Below are 9,188 nucleotides of genomic sequence, written 5' to 3' on the forward strand. Positions count from 1 at the left end.
CCGTGAATAGTGGGGTTGTGAGTGGGGCAGCAGGTACTGAGTGCTGGACTCTTGCTCTTTCAGGGACCGGTGACCTTCGAGGAGGTGGCTGTGTATTTCACCAGGGAGGAATGGGCTCTGCTGGACCCCACTCAGAGAGCCCTCTACTGGGATGTCATGCAGGAGAACTATGAGACGGTGACCTCGCTGGGTAAGGAGTCCTGTCCCCTGGCTTATTAGAAGCTGTGGGGTCTCTAAAGAACCTGAGCAGTAATAACTTTATACGTTTATTTGTCATACAAGTTTTGACAAGTTTCCTTGCCCCCCCTTTCTTTTGCCTTATCTCCCACCCACTAGTATCATTTTTGGACATGTGCCTTTTTGGTGCCGTCAGTCATTTTAAAATTGCATTTAATGTGTCCTTATTGGATACATTAATAACTGTAGCTTTCATGCCTATTCCTCATTTTAAGAGGAAAATATACCTCCTGTAGAATTCTAAATTGAGTAAATAGGTGTGTGACTCATGCCTGGCTTGTGTGACAGTCAGATGAGCTCCTCTTTTGATAGGACAGCGTATAATGTTGCCATTCAGGACCCCACGGGTGAAGGGAGAACAGAGCTGTGGGAGGGGAGGAGAAGGGGGGAGTAGATAATTCTGGGGTGTCAGGACATGGGGAGGGTGTGTGCAGGGTTAGAGCTAAGAAGCAGCAGGGAGGGATGAGGTTGTGAGAGACGAGGAGGGAACACAAGAATCTCCCAAGGTGCCGGCAGGTGGTGCTGGCTGAGAGTAATGGGAAGAAGTGGAGAGGAGTGTGGAGGAAGGGCACCGAGGAAGTGGCTCAGTTTCAGGTGTTGAAGCTAAGTGGCCTGTCCTTGTGGAAGAGTGGGAGCCCTTGGGGGTCTAGTGCACTCAAGGGGCACCTCCCAAGGACTGTTTAAAAGCCAGGGCATTGCAGCCTTATGGGGAAAATATATAAAACAAGAAAAGGATCTAAATGCGTGTTTACCATCGCTCCCTCTCAGTCCTCATGGGAATCCCTGATCCGTTCCAAAGTGTATTAAAACCTTTCTTAAAGGCTCACCTCTTGGTTATCAGGTCATGTCCATTTTGTTAGAGGGTTTTCCCTTCACCCTCTCACTTCCCTGGTTCTTGTCACGCAGACAGCAAGCAGCAAAAGACCAGAAGTCTGAATGCGATGTTTATTGGGGTTATTGGGGTTATTTCCAAGCAAGCATATTCCACTGCCCTAATGAACTTACACCTAGAAAAATTAATTATGCAGCAGACAGAAACAATTAGAGAACCAGACTGATTAACATTGTAAAAGTGGTGGCCATAAAGATAAAACAATACAGAAATGAGGGTTTCACAGCCACAACCATTGATAAGGGATTTCTTGCCAGAAAAGCTGCTGTCAAACTAAGTTTTCTTTAACCATCTTAAGATCTGTTTCTTTATCTGGTGGTGATGGGCACTATAAGGACAGGATTGACTTCCTAACAGCCCAATAGCACCTTATTTCAGTGTGACGGGTTTGGGATGTGAGGATGTGACCCTTCGCTTCCCATCTTATGGCTGCCCCTGCTGCTTAGCCAAAGGCCTTAGCCTAAGAACAAGGCCTCAGACTGTCACAGTGAGAGAAGGCCCAGACACAGGCAGACTGAGATTTTGATTCTTAGCTAGTTACAGGGGTATAAAGACAAAGGGATAAAAATACCCCTAAGTTCTTTAAGTCTAGGCTTTACAGGCAGGCCTGAATATGTCTATTCTAACAGTGGGTTCTAGCCCTTCCCCCATTCTGTGTCTGTCTTGTCTATTTAGATCAGGGGTCGGCAACCTTTCAGCAGTGCTGTGCCGAGTCTTCATTTATTCACTCTAATTTAAGGTTCTGCGTGTCAGTAACACATTTTGACGTTTTTAGAAGGTCTCTTTCTATAAGTCTATAATATAGAACTAACTATTGTTGTTTGTAAAATAAATAAGGTTTTTAAAATGTCTAAGAAGCTTAATTTAAAATTAAATGAAAATGCAGAGCCCCCCCTCGGACCAGGGGCCAGGACCCAGGCAGTGTGAGTGCCACTGAAAATCAGCTCGCTGCCGCAGGTTGCCTACCCCTGATTTAGATTGTAAATTCTTCAGGGCATGGGCCATCTACTGTTCTCTGTTTGCACTTTGCCTAGCACAATGGGGACCCATTGTTAGTTGGTCCTTAGGCACTAAGGTAGTGAATATGATTTGTTATAATAGTAACTCTTCTGCCACTTTGAGTCAAGTAAGATGGCCTTGGGATGCGTAGCCTTATTTGGGGTGTGTTAGTAATGTTGATTTGATTTATCAACTTAATTTAATTTGTATTGTAATTATTTTAATTAATTAATAATACTTAATCATTTATATTAATTAATATGGGTTTGAGACTCGCCAATTTGTTTGATCAGAAGATAAAAGTTTGTGTTTCGAATCAGGTTCCACAGAATTGATAAAGGGACCTTCGCGGGTATGACAGGAAGCTCACAGTGAGACAGATATAGTCATAAAGACTTTTTATTAAAATCAATGAAATAGTAAGTAAATTGTAAAACAGGTCGAATTACAGAGTTACAATTGTATTACTGTTATTCAGGAGATACATATGATGATACAATATGTGCTGCAAACTTTGATTAATATTCACACCCTGTTTTGATAAACTGGTGTTGGCCTCACCTCTGGCAGTTCTGGTTTCACAGCTCTTGCAAGGGAAACTAATGTAAAGAGCTGTCAAATCTACTTTGGAATTTACTTTTTAGCTCAACTAAATAATCTAATACACAAATTAAAATAAAGTTTAGAGAGACCAAGCTTAGCTGAGTCCCTTTTGAACTTAAGGTTTGAAAAGAAAATAAGTGTGGTCTATTACTGGTTAATAGCCGTCGTAGGTGGATAGCATGAATACGTAGTTGAAGATGGTGACATGTAGAGAAGAAGGAGGAGGTCAAGGTGGGGGTGGGGATACCATAGTGAGGTAGGTTACCTCTTTTTATAGAAATAAATGCCAGAAATCCTTCCTCTTATGCCCAAATTTCAGTCTTCCCCCATAGAAATGTTAGGGTACGCTTACTCCATAGGCTAGTATGTGTGTGCGTATGGATGACAGGTATCTGTGCACTTGTGGGGTACTTGTTAAGTCTGTGAGTGCAACTTTGAAATATCCCCTTTGCTATTCTTCATTGTCTGTTGGTCTAGGTAAAGGGTCTTAGACCTAAGCGTAGGCACTTTATTTGGGTATAGGAAAAACAGTTCCTTTTCTGGGTAAAAGGGCACAGGATATAGCTATGCTAACTTTGCTTTAGCTTAAAATGCAGGTTTTTGGCCTGTAGGTTTCTTGCATTACAGCCAAACGTATTTTTAATATGAATGAATAAACCTATCACAATACTGTACTTATAAGAAAAGAGATATTGATGCAGGCAAGCAGATGAATGCTGAGGGCTACAGATGTTACTATCTAAAAATGAGATGGGGTTAAAACTATGGAATATTATTTGCGACAAGTATCCGACAAATTCCACTGACCGCCCTCGTTTTCTTTGCCTGCAGTAGGGTTTCCAATTTCCAAACCTGATGTGATCTCGCAGCTAGAACGAGGGGAAGAACCGTGGGTCCCGGACCTCCAGGGCTCTGAGAAAGAAGTGCTCCCAAGAGCTGCCTTTGCAGGTGAGGAATTGGTTCAACAACTCAACAACTGCTTAGGAATGCAGGAAACATTTGGGCTGCCCTACAAAGACCCTGTGAGCTCTCCAAGTTCAGGATTGTTCCCTGCAGATGTGGAATCATTATGGCAGATGTCACTCATGGCTTCCCTCCTATTCTGACTGACAACTGGCAGCAGGTCCCTCCCCGATCTCACTTTCCCCTGAGAGTTATGGTGCAATGAGGACCCAGAACTGATCCCTTCCTCTCTTCTCTGTGGAAGGGTTTGGGGAAAATCAGCACCTGTGATAGGTTTGATCTCTCCCACATGTATTTTGGTTTGTTCATCCCTTTTTCCATTCCTCTCTGACATTTCCTTTTTCTCAGGCACAGGGAGTGACCTATGTCTGGATTCTACCTGTCTCCCATCCGGCGATGGGATGGTGAGTGAGAACAAGGAGGAGAATCCCCAGCAGGAAGACACTGTGCAAGTAGATCCACATTGGATGTTATCAGGAAGATCCACAGGGAATGTTTCCAGGAGTTGTGCACTCCCAGAAAACACAAAAGCCTGTGAGACTCAACAGAGGCCAGAGGAAAACTACAGTAGCCACTCGAACCTTATTCCACGCAACAGAATCAACTTGGAAGAGACACGTTACATGTGCCATGAGTGCGGGAAAAGCTTCAATCGGCGCTCAAACCTTATCACACATCAGAGAATCCACACCGGGGAGACGCCCTACACGTGCTCTGAGTGCGGGAAAAGCTTCAATCGGCGCTCAAACCTTTTCACACATCAGAGAATCCACACAGGGGAGAAGCCGTACACGTGCTCTGAGTGCGGGAAAAGCTTCAATTGGAGCTCACACCTTATCAAACATCAGAGAATCCACACTGGAGAGAAGCCCTACACGTGCTCGGAGTGTGGGAAAAGCTTCGGCCAGAGCTCAAACCTTTGCAAACATCAGAGAATCCACACACGGGAGACGACCTACACGTGCTCTGAGTGCGGGAAAAGCTTCAGTCAGCGCTCAAGCCTTCTCACACATCAGAGAATCCACACAAGGGAGACGCCCTACACGTGCGCTGAGTGCGGGAAAAGCTTCCGTTACAGCTCAGTCCTGAGCGCACACAGGAGAAGCCACACAGGGGAGACGCCCTACACGTGCTCTGAGTGTGGGAAAAGCTTCAGTTGGAGCTCTCACCTTAGCGCGCACAGGAGAATCCACACAGGGGAGACGCCCTACACATGCCCTGAGTGTGGGAAAAGCTTCAATCAGAGCTCACACCTTAATAGACATCAGAAAATCCACATGAGAGAGAACTGTTATAAATCCCTTGACTAGGGCTGGCCAAAGATTTTTTTTTTTCTTTAATCGCATTTGCTAATTCCCACATAGTGATTTTTGCATCATCTTCACCATGGTGTCTCAGCTCCACCAGATCAGTTGCCTGCTTCTGCCTTTTGCAGCTCACCCTTCTTTGGGGTCAGTCCTGTGATCTGTTCTATCAACTCCTTTCCTTTTGAGTCGTAGGAGTGTGTGTCCCTCCTGCCAGGAATGTTCATCACCTCCAGGTGGGGGAGAGGTTTGATTCCAACAAGCTACACTGAGGCTAAAACTACCTGTGCCTGACATCCGCTAGGGCTGTACATGGCGTTGGCTGCTCAAGTTAGTGATCTTGGTGTAACAAGACAATTATAGTTGTAGAGCAGATGCAGCCCAGGTGCAAGGGTTGGCATTAGCTTTCCCCTTGACCTGACCTAAACGCCATCACTTTCCCTAGTCTAAACAAACCCTGAGCATCACAGTTATACTGTTCCCCCATTTCACAGCAATTGTTAGTCATCGAGTTCACTCTTGGGGAAGAAGTTGTTTCATTCCCAGTTGCTCTGATGTTGGTTCAGGTTGTGCTGCAGAGCAGATATTTTTACTACCATTTTTCTCACTTAAAATATATTGAACTATAACAAAGAGCAGGAACAGGGCAGGGATAGAGAGTGAAATGTCATTTCACCCTCTGTAACAACAGACGTAGTTAGGGTAAGTCAGAGGGATTCCCTTATTCCCCATCACCATCCCAGTTCCCCTGTTGTGCAGTTGGTTAGGTCAGTATTTTTTCTAAAGGGCTGGGAAGAGGATTCCCTCGTAAATAACTTGTAACTAAATAAAGTGCCCATGCGTTGGGCTCCCAAAGCAGTTGTGGCCCAGGCCCTGCAGGAAGTGGCTCCTGAAGAGATCTCCTTCCTCATTAGCTGCATATTGCCTATTATTTGGGAAATACAATCCCTATCTAGGCAGAGATGGGGAAAATGGAAGTGACTTTTCTCTTCAGCTCACCCCTGGGAGATGCTGCAAATGTGTAGAAAATGAAATCCGTGTTGAATGTGCTATAGCTGCAGAAAGATACCTATTTTTAATAGAGACCTGACATTTGTTGTCTTACAGGAATTCTAAGTCGCACCTGAATTTAGTCCCTAATTTTAATCTGTGCCACCAGATTAAATAAATAAAAGGGCATATTTGGGGGAGTTGTACCTCACTGTCGCTACTGATCTGTTGTGCGGTTGGTGAAGAATTCTACGCCAGAGAAGTGTCAAATTAATCCAAGTAAGGTCAAAGATTTGACAAGAGCTCAGGTAGAAATTGCAAGTACTAGTGGTTGATTTTCACCCTAGAGATGGAAGCTATGGTGACCTGTGGCCCAGGTAAACTATTTTTAGAACCTGCTCCCTAGTTAAGTGTCATTGATCACACTCCTGAAGGACGCCATGATTAAATTGGGCACAACTGTCTTTTACCATTTGGATCCAAAGAGCAGAGAGAAACAGCTGATTCCTTCAGAGCCATTCCGTGCCTACGGGTCCCAATCTGGCTGCCTTGTTGGACAAGAAGCACTTCCCTGCTGTGCAAACAATGGTAGCCAATGAGGGAATGTATCAGATGTGAAGTTCAGACTGCAGGATACTTGAATGCTGAGTCCCGAGGCTGTGGTTTAGTCCAGGCCTGCACAACTCGTAAAGCGGCGAGGGCAATATTACTCCAAAGAAAACAGCTGAGGGCTGAAACCCCACTGAACCCCCCCAGCACCACCCAGCCCCTCCGAAACACAACTCCCCCAGCACCTCCCACCCTGCAAATACAACACCCCCAGCGCTGCCCAGGCCCCCCGAAACAATCCCCCCGCCAAGTACTGCCCGCCCTGTGGAAACAAACCCTCCTTCCCCAGCACCGCCCTGCCAAAACAGCGGTAATGAACCTTGCTAATATGTTATAGGGGGTCCCTAAGGTTGTATAATTAAGGTAAAAGAAAACTGTCTTTTTGCTAGAAGTAGAATAAGATCCCCACGCCCCTTGGTAATCAGTTGCCCTGTGGAGTGAATGAGGTGGGACTGAGGAAGGCGTGGGAGGCAGCACCTCCAGACAGCTGCAACCCTTGGAGAGGGGCTGGGAGCCAGACCAGATCAGCAGAACAGGTCAGCCACTGACTCACCATTCACCTCCTCAGCCCCCCACCCTCCGCTCACCTCCTCAACCCCCCTCCCCTGCCGCCGGCTCACCCGCCCACTCGCCTCAGCCCCCCACCCCTCACGGCTCACCTGTCTGCCCGCCCACTTGCCTCCTCAGCTCTCCTCTGCTATCACCAGCTCACCTGACCCCCTGCCAATGCCCGCCCGCTTGCCTCCTCAGACTCCCACTCCCCCGGCTCACCTCCGTTCCCCCGCTCACCTCCGTTCCCCCGCTCACCTCCGTTCCCCCACTCCCCGACTCGCATACTCACCCACCACTGCCCGCCCGCTCGCCTCCTCAGCCTCCCACCCCTGTGGCGAGTGATGAGCTGCCAAAATCTTAACAACCAGTTCCCTCCTCACCCCACATGGGGGTTGTGGCCCACTCCTGCCCCCTGGGACTCCTGCCCCATCCAACCCCCCATGTTCCTTGACACCCCCCCCCGGAACCCCTACCCCATCTACCCTCCTTCCCTGTCCCCTGACTGCCCCCTGCCGCCCCATCCAACCCCTCCTCTCATTCCTGATGGCCCCTCTGGGACCCTTGCCCTATCGAACCACCCCTTCTCCCTGTCCCCTGACGGCCCCTGGAACCCCTGCTCCTGACGGTTCGCGCGGGAAGGCTGAGAAGCGAATGGCGGCTTCGTGCTCAGGCCCAGGGAGGCAGAGGAGAGGTAGGTGAGCTGGGGTGGGGAGCGGTTCCCCAGTGCACCCCCCCTGGGTTACCTGCTGCGGTGCGGGCGGCCCCCCTGCCCCAGCTCACCTCGTCTCCGTCTCCACCTTGCTGGGCCTGAGTGCGAAGTCGCCACACAGCTTCTCTTCCCTCCAAGGCTTCCTGTGTGAACAGCTGATTAGCAGGGGGAGGGGGGAAAGCGAGGTAGGGCATTCAGGGGAGGAGGCGGAGTTGAGGTGAGCCGGGGCCAGCCACCGGCTCACCTGCCCCCCTGCCACTGCCTGCCCGCTCACTTCCTCAGCCCCCCACCCTCACCTGCTATTGTGTCCTACAGGAGGCCTGTGATATGTAGGGGGTCAGATTAGATGCTCTAATTGTCTCTTCTGGCCGTAAAGTCGACTCATTTCTGAAAAACTGAGTGTAGCATTGGGAGCAGCGTCTGATGTTTCCCTGTCTAGCCGGCTTGCTGCCTAGAACAAACGCTCCTTGAGTGGGGTGATCCACAGGGAGCAGCTCAAACCTCCAAAGTGCCTGGCCAGGGGCAGGACATTGGCACAGCAAGGGAGGGGTGCAGCAGTGACATCACAAAGGCCTTTTGCAGGACCTCAGCCTATTGGTCCAAGGTGGTGGGGAGGTGGTGACCTCACAGAGAGATGCTGACATCAGCCAGGCAGGGCCAGGGCCAGGGGCCAGGGAAACCTCAGAGACCCCTGTGGCTTTGCTTCAGCAAGTCTCCTTCTCCAGGTCTCTCTTTGAGGACTGAGGGAGTATTCGGGTTCACGGACGTGAGTGCCAGGAGGAACCTCTTTCGAGTTTTCTCCTTCCCTTTCAGTGATTTTACTAGAAAACAGCCGTCCCTGTTTAGAAGGTAAGAGCCTCCTGGAGGTTTGAAACCTGTTCAGTCTGATCCATCTGGTGAGAGTTGAATTCTAGGCATGGAAAACACGAGCTTAAAGAGGCAGAATTTTATTGCGCACCTGGGATTTTGTCCCTTAGAATCACTGGGGACATTAGGGTTTGTCCTTTGTGTTTCACCTTTTCCTCCATCCCTCCATCCTTTCTCTTCGTCTCTTGCTTATTTTGTTCTTTCTCCTGTTCCCCTCCCAACACCGGGAGGGAGGGAGGGAGGGAGGGAGGGGTGTGTGTGTGTGTGTGTGTGTGTGTGTGTGTGTTGCGGGGGAGGGCTCTGCAGCTCCCACTGTGGGAGGTCCACCCAAAAATGTGGGGCTGAAATAGTGCTCAGGCAGTCAGGGCCGGATTAACCTTCTGTGGGTCCTGGTACCAAACATATTTGTAGGCCTCTATGTAGTCACTGTGCGCTCTGAGTATGGGCCTGGTGGGGCAGTGCC

The sequence above is a fragment of the Mauremys mutica genome, unplaced genomic scaffold, assembly GCF_020497125.1.
Source record: "Mauremys mutica isolate MM-2020 ecotype Southern unplaced genomic scaffold, ASM2049712v1 Super-Scaffold_100036, whole genome shotgun sequence".
Classification (NCBI taxonomy): domain Eukaryota; kingdom Metazoa; phylum Chordata; order Testudines; family Geoemydidae; genus Mauremys; species Mauremys mutica.